Source organism: Danio rerio, chromosome 4, assembly GCF_049306965.1.
Source record: "Danio rerio strain Tuebingen ecotype United States chromosome 4, GRCz12tu, whole genome shotgun sequence".
NCBI lineage: Eukaryota > Metazoa > Chordata > Actinopteri > Cypriniformes > Danionidae > Danio > Danio rerio.
Genome location: NC_133179.1, coordinates 6,379,524 through 6,398,949, shown reverse-complemented (window position 1 = coordinate 6,398,949; position 19,426 = coordinate 6,379,524). Strand labels below are relative to the sequence as shown.

At 36.6% G+C, this 19,426-nt stretch overlaps 3 long non-coding RNA genes across 4 annotated transcripts in view; 1 reads left to right on the top strand and 2 right to left on the bottom strand.

Annotated features, from left to right (window-relative positions):
- LOC141381567 (uncharacterized) overlaps nt 1–10,546 on the bottom strand; it is a 31,583-nt gene extending 21,037 nt beyond the window's left edge. The window contains exon 1 of the long non-coding RNA XR_012401787.1: nt 10,455–10,546. This is a non-coding gene — a long non-coding RNA (uncharacterized lncRNA). The remainder of the gene's footprint in view (nt 1–10,454) is intronic.
- LOC137491508 (uncharacterized) lies at nt 830–10,963 on the top strand. 2 transcript variants are annotated; one of them, XR_012401785.1, is made up of 3 exons: nt 830–1,084; nt 2,957–3,055; nt 9,301–10,963. It is a non-coding gene; the product is annotated as an uncharacterized lncRNA (long non-coding RNA). The 2 variants fall into 2 exon arrangements; XR_012401784.1 differs by lacking the exons at nt 830–1,084; nt 2,957–3,055 and adding exons at nt 5,113–5,398; nt 9,031–9,129.
- Nucleotides 10,964–14,591: 3,628 nt separating this feature from the next.
- On the bottom strand, nt 14,592–19,281 carry LOC137491391 (uncharacterized). The gene is made up of 3 exons (XR_011011376.2): nt 19,151–19,281; nt 16,113–16,211; nt 14,592–15,933 (listed from the first exon to the last, which is right to left on the bottom strand). It is a non-coding gene; the product is annotated as an uncharacterized lncRNA (long non-coding RNA).
- Nucleotides 19,282–19,426: the final 145 nt, after the last annotated feature.

Genomic DNA, 19,426 nt, shown 5'->3' with positions numbered 1-19,426 from the left:
AAAACTCAAATATTCATCAGACTCAGTAGCTCAAGTCATAAAGCAATGTGCAATCATACAGGATACATGGGTTCAAATCCCACTATTGCTTACTTTACTTTCGGGTGCTGGGATTCAATCACACAGTGTGGCCCAAACAGCAGCTGACAGACTGAAAGCCATGATGGGCTAGTGGGTGAACACATGTTTGTTGTGGATAAGGTTACGCCAGGGGCCTGGGTATGAAACCTGCCGTGATGTGTGGCTCACAACAACATATATGCTAACAGCAAGGTAATTATGGCGGAACCACAAACATAGAAAAACTTTGTTGTTTTTCTGATAATCTCAGCAGTAAAAAGCAGCAGCATTTGAGTTTGAACCCAGGTATGCTGTGACAGCGTCAGACGTCATGATGTGTGCTCTGACCACTACACCATCACCACACACATAAACCCACATTTCTTTCTCCAATGTGAGGATGACCACATTTACACATTTTGGAAAAAAAAAATTAAACAAACACAAATAATTAATATAAAATGTAAATTATTCAAAATAAATGTAAACTGCATCATATGCGAATATATTATTATATTTCATTGTTCAAAATGTGTAAAACCTGCTTATGCTTCAATCAAACACATCAACCATATGTTAAATGATCTTACAGCTGCTTGTGGGGCTTTAAATGTCACTAAACACAATTAAACACTGTAAATATCATCATTTACTTCTAAAGTCTCCTCATACTGTATTGAGGACTCTACACCAAATCTGGCCAATCAAATGCTTTCTACAGAAAGTCCCTCCCCTAACAAACATGCGACAGAGCAGCAGCACAACAAACACACTTTCTGGACTCTCTACTGGAAATATGAGCTCATAAATACCTTTACTGGAGCTGTGAATCCGCCTGGATGTGGAGGAGTGTGTGGAGGAGCGTCAGCTGTTGAGAACAGGTCAAAGATCTGCTGCAGAAACACAACAAACACACGTGTGTATCTTCACTGCTGCAGAGGAGAGAGAGAGAGAGCAATGACTGAACACAAACACTACAACAACATCACTACAAACTAAACCAACAGAACAAAGTCTCTTACAGGTGAGTCGCTTTACTCTCCATTTCTGCACTTGGTGTGGCTTTTCTTCGCTGTCTGGCTGTAATATCTGCTGTTGACTGACATTATGAGTCTGGCACTGAGCTGTCATCTGCTGGAGCTCAACTTTACACCAGTGAAACGGTGTAGCTGTGATGTTTAACCAGTTTTGAATGTTAAAAACACATACTCAAACATGTACTCAGGCATAAGTGATTCATTTTCTCACTTTGTTTAGGGTTTCAGGGCATATTTTTGATTGACAGTGTAGAAATATCAAATATCTATTAATGAAATATGAAACAATTTTCAAAGACTAGTGATTAAAGGCTCAACATGAAATATTATTGAATAAAATGCAAAACATAAACAAACTGATCATTGGACGTCCGCTAGAACTGAGAAAATGTGACTAAACTGAGAGCAGCTGAAGCTGTGTTGACTTGTGTTGCTGTCTCTACTGAGATTAAGTTGGTTTGTGCTTGTCAGCATTTGTAAAGTGAAGATTTCCGACATTTATACAAGTAAATGTAAATGTAAACTAGTAAAAAATGTAAAGATTTAAGACACTTTGTGTCCTGAAGAATAAGTAGGTAATACATAAGTCGGTGGAGATGTCCAATACTAATGTTTTACTGCTGTTGTTTACATTGAAATGTATTTTTTTAATAAAATACCAAATACCTCAATTTTACACATATCAAAATAAATACATAATAAATAAATAATAAGACAGATTACAGCTATTTCAAATTCATAAATATGGTTAACATGAACCTTCTGACTCTAGTGGTGTTTTATGGGAAATAAATGAGCATATAAACCCCTTTCTAGACGTTTATCTAAATAAACCGAACCACATACCTACTAAATATGAGAGAACAAGTTAACTTATTGAGTCAAAGCAGTAAATGCAGCATCTTTAAAATCATTCGATTTGCAAAGGTGTATTTCAGAAATATCTACACAAGCGTGAAACTTTTAACTTCATTATTTTACAACAGCAGCAGTGCAGTTCACAAACATCACAACAAGAGTAATATATATTACAATACTTTAAATTCATTAGATTTGCCAAGGTGTAATTCTGGGAAATCTCCACACGAGGGCAATAAAATGTCGGTTGTCAGCATCAGTGGATAAAAATACACACAACTACAGCTGCACCACAGGAAGGAGAAATCTCAGTGCTTTACATTTACAGTTGTTGCTAGAGCAGATACGTTTGCGGCCGGAAATTAACGTGAATTATTTCTATTATTTATTAACTTTCTCATTTGTTGTATTTTATTAACGTCTACCCCCACCCCAACCCTAAACCCAACCGTCACAGCAATGTAAAAACTGTAGTTGTACCGAGTATTAGTTATGTTATTTATTAAATTACCCAATAAAATGTTTTTTTTTACGTCTACCCCCACCCCAACCCTAAACCCAAACCTCACAGTACTGTGAAAATATTAATTATTGTTATACAGTGTCAAAAAAATGCTGCTTTATTAATGTGCATATTGCACTCCCGGCCGGCCGCATATCCGATCTAGACTTTACCTACATTTACTGTGCTGAAATCCACAAAAATCCCCACAATCTTTCAAATCAATAAATCTGCAAAGGTGTAATTCAGAAAAAACTCCACAGGAGGGAGAAACTTTCATTATTTTAGAACGGCAGCAGTGCAGTCCACAAAAATACCCACAAGAAGGCGCTGTTATAGCGAATATTTTAAATTCATTGGTTCAAGATTTGCAAAGGTGTAATTCAGAACAATCTCCACAGGAGGGCGCAATATTTGATACATATGTAATATTTGTCTACTGTTAGATCAGATATTCAGTGTGTGTAATCTTGTGTTTATTTGTGTGTCGACTCTACAGGATCAGTGAAGTGTTGTGGACTGTAAACCTGTTGAACAGAAGCAGAGACGTGTGGACAGACACTGACTGTACTGATGACGATCATCTGCTGCTGCACAGGTGATGTAGATCATGTGTGATTGTGTTGCACATGTCGGTTACCATCATTTGCTTTGTGGAGGGTCACTCCTCTACAAAGTAAATGATGGTAACCGAAACGGGTGGGGAAGGGACGCAGGTCCAGAATTTTTATACAGTTCATTTTAAATTTTTTTGGCAGGCTGTAAAGTATAACCCCTGCTGGACACGGCTCCGGAAGCTCCAGGGGGAGACCGAACTGGTATCCCCCCTTCTTCAGGCGCGCCTCACACTCACTCACCATTCACACATATCACAGAGTTCTGGCTGGGACCGATACCAGCAACCCCTGAAGCCGTGGGGCAGCGATCTTACCACAGAGCCACAGATCTCCTGACTGAACACCTGCTGGAACTGATGCTTGACTGCTGACCTGTGTGTGAGCTGATTCAATAAAACAAGATACAAATCAGATGTGAACTCTTGTCTTTATGAGTCTCTTCCTCAGAGAACTTGTGTTTATTCACCCATCATGGGTTTCACATCAGCGTCCATCATCAGGAGCTCCTGGTGAAAATAATGAGCTCAGATAAACATTAATCATAGTGAGGTTTGAACCCGGGTCTCCTTGACTTAATCTCAGCACTTTATGACCTGAGCCACTGAATCTCGATGGTGAAGGAGGTGTTGGAATGGGGCTTTATCACTATTCTCAATATGACCACAGTTTGACATACATTTCTTTGTAATTTGGCCCACAAAAAGTCTGTTGCCAAATGTCAAACCCTTTGGCTCAGTTGATGAGCGTTCGGCTTCTATTTAGAAGTGTGAAGGATCGAATCTCTCTTCTGCTAGATCAAGATACAAGTCAGATCTGAACTCTTGTCTTTATGAGTCTCTTCCTCAGAGAACTTGTGTTTATTCACCCATCATGGGTTTCACACCAGCGTCCATCATCAGGAGGTCTTGCTGAGTATAATAAGCTTAAGTTGGACATTAGCCAAAGTGAGGATTGAACCCGGATCTCTTTGATTAAAGCTCAACACTTTATGACCTGAGCCACTGAGTCTGGGTGATGAAGTACGTGTCTGAATAAGGCTTTATCACTATTTACATCATGACAATGGTTTGACATATGGTTCTTTGTAATTTGGCCCAAAAAACAAACATATCCATATGTCAGTTGCTGTGGTTCAGTGGACGAGTCATTGACTGTCATACAGAAGTATAAAGGATTGATTCCCACTTCTGCTGATATTGTATCATATCTTTCTCAAAACTCTCAATAAAACCAATTTTAAAACTGTAATCTTCATCAGACTCAGTAGCTCAAGTCATAAAGCAATGTGCAATCATACAGGATACATGGGTTCAAATCCCACTATTGCTTACTTTACTTTCGGGTGCTGGGATTCAATCACACAGTGTGGCCCAAACAGCAGCTGACAGACTGAAAGCCATGATGGGCTAGTGGGTGAACACATGTTTGTTGTGGATAAGGTTACGCCAGGGGCCTGGGTATGAAACCTGCCGTGATGTGTGGCTCACAACAACATATATGCTAACAGCAAGGTAATTATGGCGGAACCACAAACATAGAAAAACTTTGTTGTTTTTCTGATAATCTCAGCAGTAAAAAGCAGCAGCATTTGAGTTTGAACCCAGGTATGCTGTGACAGCATCAGACGTCATGATGTGTGCTCTGACCACTACACCATCACCACACACATAAACCCACATTTCTTTCTCCAATGTGAGGATGACCACATTTACACATTTTGGAAAAAAAAAAAATTAAAGAAACACAAATAATTAATATAAAATGTAAATTATTCTAAATAAATGTAAACTGCATCATATGCTAATATTTTATTATATTTCATTGTTCAAAATGTGTAAAACCTGCTTATTCCTCAATCAAACACATCAACCATATGTTAAATGATCTTACAGCTGCTTGTGGGGCTTTAAATGTCACTAAACACAATTAAACACTGTAAATATCATCATTTACCTCTAAAGTCTCCTCATACTGTACTGATGACTCTACACCAAATCTGGCCAATCACATGCTTTCTACAGAAAGTCCCTCCTCCAACATACACGCGACAGAGCAGCAGCACAACAAACACACTTTCTGGACTCTCTACTGGAAATATGAGCTCATAAATACCTTTACTGGAGCTGTGAATCCGCCTGGATGTGGAGGAGTGTGTGGAGGAGCGTCAGCTGTTGAGAACAGGTCAAAGATCTGCAGCAGAAACACAACAAACACACGTGTGTATCTTCACTGCTGCAGAGGAGAGAGAGAGAGAGCAATGCCTGAACACAAACACTACAACAACATCACTACAAACTAAACCAACAGAGCAAAGTCACTTACAGGTGAGTCGCTTTACTCTCCATTTCTGGACTTCGCTGTCGGGCTATAAAATGTGCTGTTGACTGACATTATGAGGCTGTCACTGAGCTGTCATCTGCTGGAGCTCAATTTGACGCCAGTAGTAGCTGTGTTAATCTGGTATCGCTGTTGTCAGGTGTTCAGGCTAAAAGAGCAGCTCGCTGATGCCGCCTAGTGGAGCGGATGGAGAACTGCGATTTACAGATTATGTGCTGGACATCACATCAGTGTTACATATTGTAAAAATAATTCAATACTTTATGTAATGTATGTAAGTTAAAGCTGCTGTATGTAGCTAACTGTTTTACTGAACGTTTGAATTAAGTGCTTAAATTGTAATGTAAATGTAATGATCAACATTCTCATTTAATTTTCTTATTACTTTGCTGATGTTTATTTGCAATTGATTTCGCAAAATAATTCAGCACACACAGTTCATAATTTTAAGTTAATTAGAAATTCGCTTAATCGATCATTTGCCCTGGATTTTGTATCACCATAGTCCCTAAATAACAGGTAAATGCAGTAAATGGGATTTAAATCAGCAAACTGTCCCCCATTTTCCCCAATTTGTTTAGAAGAGAGGCTGGAAAACACATGAAACACATTATTATTATTATTATTATTATTATTATTATTATTAATATTATTATTATTAATTAATTATTATTATAATTCAAATAGCCAAATTCTAAAGAGAAAAGTTGAATGCACCTGGCAGGGTTTTATTTGACTAATAAATGGAAGACATCTACAGATTTTTTTAATTGAAAACAAGTTTTAACAGATTGATAAAATATTTATCTTTTTATAAATCACTGAGCTGTCATCTACCACATAATCTATTTTCATGCAATAAAACCATTGACTTAAAATGGCTTAATTATGCTGCCTAATGAAGCAGATGGAGAACTGCACTTTTTATGTATTTATTTATTTACTTATTTATTTATTTATTTATTTATTGTTTTATTTATTTATTTGTTTATTTATTTATTTATTGTTTTATTGTCAGACTGGCGAGGTTTGCCTCTTGCATTCTTCAGTCACAGAAAAAGTGGATTAGCCTGGAGTGTTTGTCAAATACATAGCAAGCTTTCATGTAGCAACATTTTCTTTTTTCATTTGATCATTTATGTAACTTTTGTGTTTTAACATGAATTATGCATGCGCGAGTGCTTCGTTTGTATCAGTCTGAGAACGAATTGATCAAATCCAATTGGGACTATTTAAGAACAGTCAGTCTCATTCCTGCTGTGAAGGGGCACAGAACCTTCGTGACTCGTCAAATGCACAAACAGAAAGTAGTTCTGGCTACAATGTTCTCAATGTAAACCAAAAAAATACGGCTTTTAAAATCTTTGTCAATAAATTGAAAGGTAAATTTATATCTATTCATTAGAATATTTGATTGCACATTTTAAATTAGAACATTAATTGTTTATATTTATTTATTTATTAAAGATTGGTCATCATAATAGCAACATTGTGAATGTGAACTGTTGTTTCCACTAACACTTCTTGTTCACTGTAAACATGTCAACTAGGCATGCGACGGTAATCGCAATTTGGAACAGTCAAGGTATTAAAACCGCCAACATTTTCTGCTATACCGTTCCTAAGGTATATGTAAGATATATATTTTTTCATTTTGTTTTAAGTTCTTCAGGACAAAAGAATCAACAGCAGAAAATATATTCAAAGATGCTGTTTTAAACTGTAATGAAATCAGTGTCTTTGAAACTAAGGACTGCAGAAGTCAATTATTCATGTGAATTATTTAGCCGTCTGACATGTTTTCTATTCCAAAATATCTTAAAAGTTTCTCAAAATCAAATATATTATGGTCAAAGAGGAAAAAGGTTGTTGTTTTTTACCAGTGGTGGAAAATTACAAGTACTGTTGCATTGCTGAAATTAAACTCAATTACAAGTAAATGTACTGCTGCTAAAAAGTTCTTAAGTAAAAGTACAATTTACTCTTCATAAAAACTACTCAGAGTACAAATGACTTTTTTAGCTGGCCGTATTGGTGGAATTATCCATATTTGCCTAATCAGACAAGATCCAGACAATAAAACACATTTTACACAACACATTTGACGATACTATAAACACTTTTGAAAGCGTGTAAACAGCATTTACTGAACTTTCAGGTGTGGTTTATATTTAATCAAAACCGGAGCACCCAGACGAAACCCACGCCAACATGGGGAGAACATGCAAACTCCACACAGAAATCACTCAGTCGGGGCTTGAACCAACAACCTCACAAAAATTAAGTTGTTAGTCTTCTAGAAAAATGAGGTTTTCTAAAAACACTTTTGCAGCTTTATGAACAGTATTAACTTATCCCTGATCAATCAATACAATCTTGTAAGTCTTGTAACAGGGTTTCTGCAGATATCATAATGTCAAATTGAAGACTTTTTAAGAGATTTTTAAGACCATTACGTATTAAATTTATACATCACAATATCAAAAACATGCAAGAGAAAATGCAAAATCACAAAATTTGTGGTAAAATAAAACTATTGCAATTGAACAGTACTAAAGACAGGTCAGATGCACCATTAAACTACAGCAAAAAACAAACAAACATCTTAAAGCTGATTAATACTTTCACCTGGCACCTCACAAAACAGATGAGGCTTTTAAACTTGACTCGTTCGCTGTTGTGATATTCTTTAAAACCACAGGAAAGAACCCACTGTAAAGTCAGACGGATAAACAGAGAAGTAGGACGTTTCCAGAACTACATCATATCATTAATATTGTTCAAGTTTTTAAAACTAATAGTTTATATATATATATATATATATATATATATATATATATATATATATATATATATATATATATATATATATATATTTTTTTTTTTTTTTTTCTTTCTTTTTTTTTTAATTTATCATAATGATTACAAAGTTGGGCGACAGGGTGGCGCAGAGGGTAGCGCTCTCGCCTCACAGCAAGAAGGTCACTGCACTTTCAGTCACAGATTTGTGGTTTAGGGTCAAGCTTGTTGTAATCCAGATGTATGAAATGCTGTCTGAGTAATCTTTGCACGTGTGTGCTTAAATTAAACTCATGTCATTCATTTATTTTATTTCAGTTAGTCAAAAAAATATAACTACTCTTGGTCATGGCCCTGACAGCTCCACAAGAAGGCGAAATCATTAAATTCATTACTTTAAATTTGCAATGGTGTAATTCACCAAAATCTCCACAAGAGGGTGACTTTGAATTCCTTTATTTTAAACTGGCAGCAGTGCAGTTCACTGCAATCACCACAAGAGGGAGAATGTTTTAAATGAGTTAGATTTGCAATGGTGTAATTAAAAACAATCGCCACACGAGGGCGCAATGTTTTATAAATACGTATTATTTTTATATTTGTCGACTCCAACTTAAAATGGCAGCAGTGCAGTTCACAATAATCACCACAAGGGGAAAATTTTCAAATTCAGTAAATTCAAGATTTGCAAAAGTGTAATTTTGAGAAATCCCCACAGGAGGGCGCAATATTAGAAACATGTAATATTTGCATATTTGTCTATTGTCGGATCAGATATTCAGTGTGTAATCTTGTGTTTATTTGTGTGTCGACTCTACAGGATCAGTGACGTGTTGTGGACTGTAAACCTGTTGAACAGAAGCAGAGACGAGTGGACAGACACTGACTGTACTGATGATGATCATCTGCTGCTGCACAGGTGATGTAGATCATGTGTGTGATTGTGTGTTTGTCTTGCACATGTCGGTTACCATCATTTGCTTTGTGGAGGGTCACTCCTCTACAAAGTAAATGATGGTAACCGAAACGGGTGGGGAAGGGACGAAGGTCCAGAATTTTTATACAGTTCATTTTAAATTTTTTTTGGCAGGCTGTAAAGTATAACCCCTGCTGGACACGGCTCCGGAAGCTCCAGGGGGAGACCGAACTGGTATCCCCCCTTCTTCAGGCGCGCCTCACACTCACTCACCATTCACACATATCGCAGAGTTCTGGCTGGGACCGATACCAGCAACCCCTGAAGCCGTGGGGCAGCGCTCTTACCACAGAGCCACAGATCTCCTGTCTGAACACCTGCTGGAACTGATGTTTGATTCTATCTGAGCTGTGACTGGACAATAAACTAGTTGAAGAAGTTTAAACTCCTTTCTTGTTGAGGTGGGATTAGACCTCATGTCTTTACTGGAGGATTGAGATCTCACACAAGCCACTTTTTCCACAGAGCCACAGGTCTCTTGTATGAACACCTGCTGGAACACATATTTCACTGCCGATTTGTGTGTGACAATAAAGAAGTTAGCCAATTTTCATGCCAAGGTTGGAACCCATGTCCTCAATGAAAGATTGAGATTACATGCCACACGCTCTTACCACAGAGCCACAGATCACCTGTCTGACTGCTTGCTGGAAGGTATATTTGACTTTAACTAAGCTGTGATTGGACAATGAACTAGTTAAATAAGTTGAATTGTTCTCTATGCTACAGTTGAATTAGAAACCATATTATGCCTGATGAATTGAGATTTCACAGGATGTGCTCTTACCACAGAGCCACAAATGTCTTTACTGACCCAGTCTTGTCAGAAACTTATATTTCCCAGAGATTTTAATAACTATAATAAAGCAGCACATAAGTGGGATGTGAACCCCTGTCTCACAGGTGGAAGCTGAACTCCTTATCTGCTGAGCCACTGAGTCTGACAAGCAAATAAATGTTTTGGTTATTATATTTTTGAGAGCTGTGTTATTTAAGGGAAGAATCATGCATTTGCAGGGTTTGAACCCTGATTTATGCACATGACAGGAAAGTGTTTAGCCATTGTACCACAAAGGTGATGTTTTGTGATGGTGTTTAGGGTTTTTATGAGTATAATTGCAGAGAGGAATGATTTGAAACAAGAAACAATTAGCTTTGAACCCTGAACTTCGTGTTTGAAGCTCAAAGGTTTTATCCCAAGCACCACTGGGTCTGTGAAAAATGAGCATGTGTTTTAAACTGTAGGATAAAATATAACAACTACTTACTTTCTGTAAAGGTGAGAGTTAAGCAACGATGGGACTCAAACCCAAGGTTTCCAACATCCAAAGATAATCAGTAATCCACTGCACCAGAGAATCTGTAAGGACACATCATTGTTTTAAATGGGGTTTAGACTCTTTGGGACCTGAATTTCTTCATAAATAAGCACTTTGGTGATTGGGGGATTCAAACTCAGACTTACCAAACACAAAGTACAAACAACTATCCACTGACCCACAGAAGACAACACAAAGCTCATGTACTTGTCTCTAATCCTGCTGCTGCTCCACTTTCTTGAGTTTAACTACAACCTGATTAAAAACACCTGAAGCCAATCAAGGTCTTAAGCATCACCAGAAACCAATTAAGGTCTTCAGCATCACCAGAAACGTCCATGCAGGTTTGTGCTCAGTTTTGAACTCATATAAAATGCATTTGCTTCAATCAGTTATTTTAATTGCACGTGTTTACTTTTAGAGTTGAGAAGTAAAGTTAATAAAGATCTTTAATGACTGGTTATGTGTCACTTTTTTTAAATACACAAGCAGAAGCACTACTAGACATTTCTAAGACATAGTGAGGTTTTGTTCATAGGTACAATTGTTCATAGGTAATGTGCTAGGAAATTTTTTTGTGCCGTATGTTCTTAAGCTACTAAAAGTTCATTAAATTTCACAAAATTCACCACAGAAGGATGCAACATATTGAGGACAATTTGAGTCAATTTGTAATGATGTAGTTAGCAAAAATAAAATGTATTTATTTATTTTAATTACCACAGAAGAGCGCAATTACGTCAATTAGTTGTAGTTAGCAAAAAACACCACAGGAGGGCGCAATAAAGTCAATTAGGTGTAGTTAGCAAAAAACACCACAGGAGGGCACAATAAAGTCAATCAGATGTAGTTAGCATAAAACACCACAGGAGGGCGCAATAAAGTCAATTAGATGTAGTTAGCAAAAACACCACAGGAGGGCACAATAAAGTCAATCAGATGTAGTTAGCATAAAACACCACAGGAGGGCGCAATAAAGTCAATTTGTTGTAGTTAGCAAAAACACCACAGGAGGGCAGAATAAAGTCAATTAGATGTAGTTAGCAAAGTCCACCACAGGAGGGCGCAATAAAGTCAATCAGATGTAGTTAGCAAAAAACACCACAGGAGGGCACAATAACGTCAATTAGATGTAGTTAGCAAAAAACACCACAGGAGGGCACAATAAAGTCAATTAGATGTAGTTAGCAAAAACACCACAGGAGGGCGCAATAAAGTCAATTAGATGTAGTTAGCAAAAACACCAGAGGAGGGCACAATAAAGTCAATCAGATGTAGTTAGCAAAAACACCACAGGAGGGCACAATAAAGTCAATTAGATGTAGTTAGCAAAAACACCACAGGAGGGCACAATAAAGTCAATCAGATGTAGTTAGCAAAAACACCACAGGAGGGCACAATAAAGTCAATTAGATGTAGTTAGCAAAAACACCACAGGAGGGCACAATAACGTCAATTAGATGTAGTTAGCAAAAACACCACAGGAGGGCACAATAAAGTCAATCAGATGTAGTTACCAAAAACACCACAGGAGGGCGCAATAAAGTAAATTTGTTGTAGTTAGCATAAAACACCACAGGAGGGCACAATAAAGTCAATCAGATGTAGTTAGCAAAAAACACCACAGGAGGGCGCAATAAAGTCAATCAGATGTAGTTAGCAAAAAACACCACAGGAGGGCGCAATAAAGTCAATCAGATGTAGTTAGCAAAAAACACCACAGGAGGGCGCAATAAAGTCAATTAGATGTAGTTAGCAAAAACACCACAGGAGGGCACAATAAAGTCAATTAGATGTAGTTAGCAAAAACACCACAGGAGGGCACAATAAAGTCATTTAGATGTAGTTAGCAAAAACACCACAGGAGGGCACAATAAAATCAATTTGATGTAGTTAGCAAAAACACCACAGGAGGGCACAATAAAGTCATTTAGATGTAGTTAGCAAAAACACCACAGGAGGGCACAATAAAGTCATTTAGATGTAGTTAGCAAAAACACCACAGGAGGGCACAATAAAATCAATTTGATGTAGTTAGCAAAAACACCACAGGAGGGCACAATAAAGTCAATCAGATGTAGTTAGCAAAAACACCACAGGAGGGCACAATAAAGTCAATTTGTTGTAGTTAGCAAAAACACCACAGGAGGGCAGAATAAAGTCAATTAGATGTAGTTAGCAAAGTCCACCACAGGAGGGCGCAATAAATTCAATCAGATGTAGTTAGCAAAAAACACCACAGGAGGGCACAATAAAGTCAATTAGATGTAGTTAGCAAAAACACCACAGGAGGGCACAATAAAGTCAATTAGATGTAGTTAGCAAAAACACCACAGGAGGGCACAATAAAGTCAATCAGATGTAGTTAGCAAAAACACCACAGGAGGGCACAATAAAATCAATTTGATGTAGTTAGCAAAAAACACCACAGGAGGGCACAATAAAATCAATTAGATGTAGTTAGCAAAAACACCACAGGAGGGCACAATAAAGTCAATCAGATGTAGTTAGCATAAAACACCACAGGAGGGCACAATAAAGTCAATTTGTTGTAGTTAGCAAAAACACCACAGGAGGGCACAATAAAGTCAATTAGATGTAGTTAGCAAAAACACCACAGGAGGGCACAATAAAGTCAATTAGATGTAGTTAGCAAAAACACCACAGGAGGGCGCAATAAAGTCAATTTGATGTAGTTAGCAAAAACACCACAGGAGGGCACAATAAAGTCAATTAGATGTAGTTAGCAAAAACACCACAGGAGGGCACAATAAAATCAATTAGATGTAGTTAGCAAAAACACCACAGGAGGGCACAATAAAGTCAATCAGATGTAGTTAGCATAAAACACCACAGGAGGGCACAATAAAGTCAATTTGTTGTAGTTAGCAAAAACACCACAGGAGGGCACAATAAAGTCAATTAGATGTAGTTAGCAAAAACACCACAGGAGGGCACAATAAAGTCAATTAGATGTAGTTAGCAAAAACACCACAGGAGGGCGCAATAAAGTCAATTTGATGTAGTTAGCAAAAACACCACAGGAGGGCACAATAAAGTCAATTAGATGTAGTTAGCAAAAACACCACAGGAGGGCGCAATAAAGTCGATTAGATGTAGTTAGCAAAAAACACCACAGGAGGGCACAATAAAGTCAATTTGTTGTAGTTAGCAAAAAACACCACAGGAGGGCACAATAAAGTCAATTAGATGTAGTTAGCAAAAACACCACAGGAGGGCACAATAAAGTCAATTAGATGTAGTTAGCAAAAACACCACAGGAGGGCGCAATAAAGTCAATTAGATGTAGTTAGCAAAAACACCACAGGAGGGCGCAATAAAGTCAATTAGATGTAGTTAGCAAAAACACCACAGGAGGGCACAATAAAGTCAATCAGATGTAGTTAGCAAAAACACCACAGGAGGGCACAATAAAATCAATTTGATGTAGTTAGCAAAAACACCACAGGAGGGCACAATAAAGTCAATCAGATGTAGTTAGCAAAAACACCACAGGAGGGCACAATAAAGTCATTTAGATGTAGTTAGCAAAAACACCACAGGAGGGCACAATAAAATCAATTTGATGTAGTTAGCAAAAACACCACAGGAGGGCACAATAAAGTCAATTAGATGTAGTTAGCAAAAACACCACAGGAGGGCACAATAAAGTCAATCAGATGTAGTTAGCAAAAACACCACAGGAGGGCACAATAAAGTCAATTTGTTGTAGTTAGCAAAAACACCACAGGAGGGCAGAATAAAGTCAATTAGATGTAGTTAGCAAAGTCCACCACAGGAGGGCGCAATAAAGTCAATCAGATGTAGTTAGCAAAAAACACCACAGGAGGGCACAATAAAGTCAATTAGATGTAGTTAGCAAAAACACCACAGGAGGGCACAATAAAGTCAATTAGATGTAGTTAGCAAAAACACCACAGGAGGGCGCAATAAAGTCAATTAGATGTAGTTAGCAAAAACACCACAGGAGGGCACAATAAAGTCAATCAGATGTAGTTAGCAAAAACACCACAGGAGGGCGCAATAAAGTCAATTTGATGTAGTTAGCAAAAACACCACAGGAGGGCGCAATAAAGTCAATTTGATGTAGTTAGCAAAAAACACCACAGGAGGGCACAATAAAGTCAATCAGATGTAGTTAGCAAAAACACCACAGGAGGGCGCAATAAAGTCGATTAGATGTAGTTAGCAAAAACACCACAGGAGGGCGCAATAAAGTCAATTAGATGTAGTTAGCAAAAACACCACAGGAGGGCGCAATAAAGTCAATTAGATGTAGTTAGCAAAAACACCACAGGAGGGCACAATAAAGTCAATTAGATGTAGTTAGCAAAAACACCACAGGAGGGCGCAATAAAGTCGATTAGATGTAGTTAGCAAAAACACCACAGGAGGGCGCAATAAAGTCAATTAGATGTAGTTAGCAAAAACACCACAGGAGGGCGCAATAAAGTCAATTAGATGTAGTTAGCAAAAACACCACAGGAGGGCGCAATAAAGTCGATTCGTAGCGATGTAGTTCACAAAATCACTGCTGGAGGGCGCTACACATTGAGAATCATTCGAACTAAAACAAGTCACAGCTCTACAGGTTCAGTGGTGCAAGTAATAATGAGCTGTGACTTCAAGCGTGAGGTCTTAAGTTTGAATCCAGCTATCAATTATGTTTAACTCTCATCATTACATCAAAATCGCTTAAATGCCACACTTGCATGTGAATTCACAGTGGGTCAGTGGATGAACACGTGGTCGCTGAGAACAAGGTGACAATGGAGATATGGGTTCATGACACACCTACAGGTTTCTCAACTGTGTATATATTATCAACATGACCGCTCAAATAGAGTCAAATACGAGTTCCTGCAAATCATTTGCCAAGAGATCTGTGGCTCTGTGGTAAGAGCACATGGGATGAGTTCTCAATCCACCAGAGAAAACACAGGTACTAATCCCACATCAGCATGAAAGAGTTTAACTTCTTCAACTGGTTTATTGTCCAATCACAGCTCAGAAAGAGTCAAATATCAGTTCCAACGGGTATTTAGACAGGAGATCTGTGGCTCTGTGGTAAGAGCACATGGTATGAGATCTCAATCCACCAGTAGTGACAATGGTTCCAACCTCAACATGAAAAGAGTTAAACATATTTAACTAGTTTATTGTCCAATCGCAGCTCAGCTTGATTCAAACATCAGTTCCAGCAGGTGTTCAGTCAGGAGATCTGTGGCTCTGTGGTAAGAGCGCTGCCCCACGGCTTCAGGGGTTGCTGGTATCGGTCCCAGCCAGAACTCTGCGATATGTGTGAATGGTGAGTGAGTGTGAGGCGCGCCTGAAGAAGGGGGGATACCAGTTCGGTCTCCCCCTGGAGCTTCCGGAGCCGTGTCCAGCAGGGGTTATACTTTACAGCCTGCCAAAAAAAATTTAAAAGAAACTGTATAAAAATTCTGGACCTTCGTCCCTTCCCCACCCGTTTCGGTTACCATCATTTACTTTGTAGAGGAGTGACCCTCCACAGAGCAAATGATGGTAACCGACATGTGAAATAGCCACATACACACACACAATCACACACATGATCTACATCACCTGTGCAGCAGCAGATGATCATCATCAGTACAGTCAGTGTCTGTTCACACGTCTCTGCTTCTGTTCAACAGGCTTACAGTCCACAACAAGTCACTGATCCTGTAGAGTTCAACACAAATAAACACGTGATTACACACTGAATATATGATCCGACAATAAGACATATAAAAATATTACATAATTATAAAAAATTACGCCCTCCTGTGGAGATTTCTCTAAATAACACCCTTTGCAAATTTTAAATCTAGTGAAGTTAAAATAATCGCCCTCCTGTGGTGATTTCTGTGAACTGCATTGCTGCTGTTCTAAAAGAATGAGTTTTTCCCTCCTGTGGAGTCGACAAATATAAAAATAATATGTATTTATAAAACTTTGCACCCTCTTGTGGAGATTTTTCTGAATTACACCCTTGCAAATTTAAAATCTAGTGAATTTAAAATATTCGCCCCCATGTGGTGATTTCTGTGAACTGCACTGCTGCTGTTCTAAAATAATGAAATTCAGTCACCCTCATGTGGAGATTTTACTGAATTACAACATTACCAATGTAATCGAATCTAATTACACATTGCATATTTATCAGCAGATACATATACAAATATTACATATTTATAAAATATTGCAGATTGTATTAAACTAGAGTAATACTGTATTAATCATGTTAATTCAATCAACTGTTTGCACTGTTTATCATTTTACTAATAAGCCCTTTTCACATTTGCAATTTACTCCGAAGATAACATAATATAATATAATATAATATAATATAACAACATAATATAATATAATATAATATAACAATATAATATAATATAATATAATATAACAATATAATATAGTATAATATAATATAATATAATATAATATAATATAATATAATATAATATAATATAATATAATATAATATAACAACATAATATAATATAATATAATATAACAATATAATATAATATAATATAATATAATATAATATAACAATATAATATAGTATAATATAATATAATATAATATAATATAATATAATATAATATAATATAATATAATATAATATAATATAATATAATATAATATAACAACATAAAGAATTTAAATGTTTTGCCCTCCTTTGGTGATTTTGTGAACTGCACTGCTCTATTCTCTAATGAAATTAAAAGTGTCGCCCTCGTGTGGAGATTTTGGTAAATTACACCATTGCAAATCTAAACTCATTATTTTAGTGTCTCCCCTGGAGCATGACTAAGACCATGACCAATACTTTTTGACAAAAATAACCTTTACTCTTGTAAAATAAAATATACCCTTTATTCTGAGCAAATCCAATGTTACAGATGTGACATTTGTAGTAAAATCTCAAAACATACATTCACAGAGAAAGTATACTAACATTATTTTGAAACATCTGTTTATATTTTCCAAAACAACTAAGCAGAGTTACGGAGTCGGAAAAATATCAATAATATTTTGTATTTTAAATGAGAGAAATAAACATGCTTTATGAGAATGTCTGAATATCTGAATATAAAACCAACTTTACCTCTATCAATTCAATGTGGTCATGTCATTGGTCCATGCTTGCTATCAAACTATTTCATAACTGTAACAAGAGGCAATTCAATTATAACTTAACTTTAAAATAGTAGTAGTAAACTTTTGTGTCCTTGACAGGAAATTTGTTATATTTACAAAACATTTACAAAAAAAGCAATAAAAACAATACAAAATACAGCAGTTACAACATTTCTAATGCTAATTAAGATAGACTCTTGTTAAATAAACCCACTGAAACAGGAACAAAGGTACCCTTATAACGGTTTAACCTACACTTTGGGACTCTATATCTCCTACCCGAGGAAAGCAGATCGTAATGTGGAAACAAAAAATTAGTTGGATCATTCACGATCCTTTCCACCTGACTGAGGACACACTTCTCATATAAATCTTGAGGATTAAAATATCCATCGTGTCCAACAATTTTCCATCCCGTCTTTAAGAGATGCATCAATTTAGATTTACACTGAACAGATAGGTTGCCAAACCACACTGTGATACCACATCTAACAATGCTTTCAAGTACTGCTTCATAAAACTTGTTAACTCCAAAAAGACGCAACCTCCGTAAAAAAATACAATCTCTGGTGTAAATGAGAACAAACCCACTTAATGTGTGTGTTTCCATGTCAAAGAACTGTCAATGTAAATGCCAAAGTACTTATTGATTCCTGACTGAGTAATAGGATGGTCATGTACAACCACTTGACGATGGTCACCTATACACTTTGGGTCAAATACCATCTCTTCTGTTTTCTTAGTATTTATTTTTAGCTTATTTATATCACACCACTCAATGAACCGACTAATTTCTGACTGGTAGATAACACTAAAATCATCATTCTTATAAAATAAACTTCATTTGGCTGTGTCATCTGAATATTTAATAATACAATTCTGTGAACGCTTACTTGAACATTCATTTGCAAATACTGGCACAGCCTTGTGGAACCCCAGTACTGCTGTTCTTTTCATCTGAACAGATATTTTTAACCTTTACAACCCAAGTTCTGTTTGTTAAAAATGAGAAATACCATTTACATATGCATGGGTTTATATTCAATCTTTCCAATTAAGTAAACAAATGTAGTTGGATCGTATTGAAAGCGGATCTAAAATCAATAAAAAACTGCTATCATAACATTATTTATTAATATGTGGCTCTTTTTATATTCTCAGAAGCTATAGAAATTAAAAATGTAAAGCAGATAATATATTGGGACTACTGTTATTGTTTACATCCCTCAAAATGGTCTATAAATATATTATTTTGACTTGCAGTAAGACTAAAAACAACAAAAACTAATTGTTTTACTATGTATTATGTGAATATGACTAATTAATAATATAAAGAGAATAATTTAAAGACTAAACATGAAACAATAACTGTGGAGATTAATTTGTTGTGATGCTCTGACGTTTTTAGTTTGTTTATACATTTTACTACTGAATTCTGTGACGAGATGAACTTTATGCGTAAAGTAACTTACCGGTTAGTTGCTTGACGCTTTATTGGTCGTGTATTTGTTGTAATGAGTGTCATTAAAGTGATATCAATAGCTGTCAGTCGCAGGAACTGTATTTACAAACAACGCGCGTGTTGTAGCGTCATGTTGTTGTCAAGGATTGTCAAGACGTCTCGCTTCCGCTGCCTAGTGGAGCGGATGAAAACTGCACTTCAGTTTCCATCATTTGACTATTTGTATAAAAGTATAAATGATCGTGTTTTATAAATATATACATGTGTGTTTTAAAACAGTGGACGG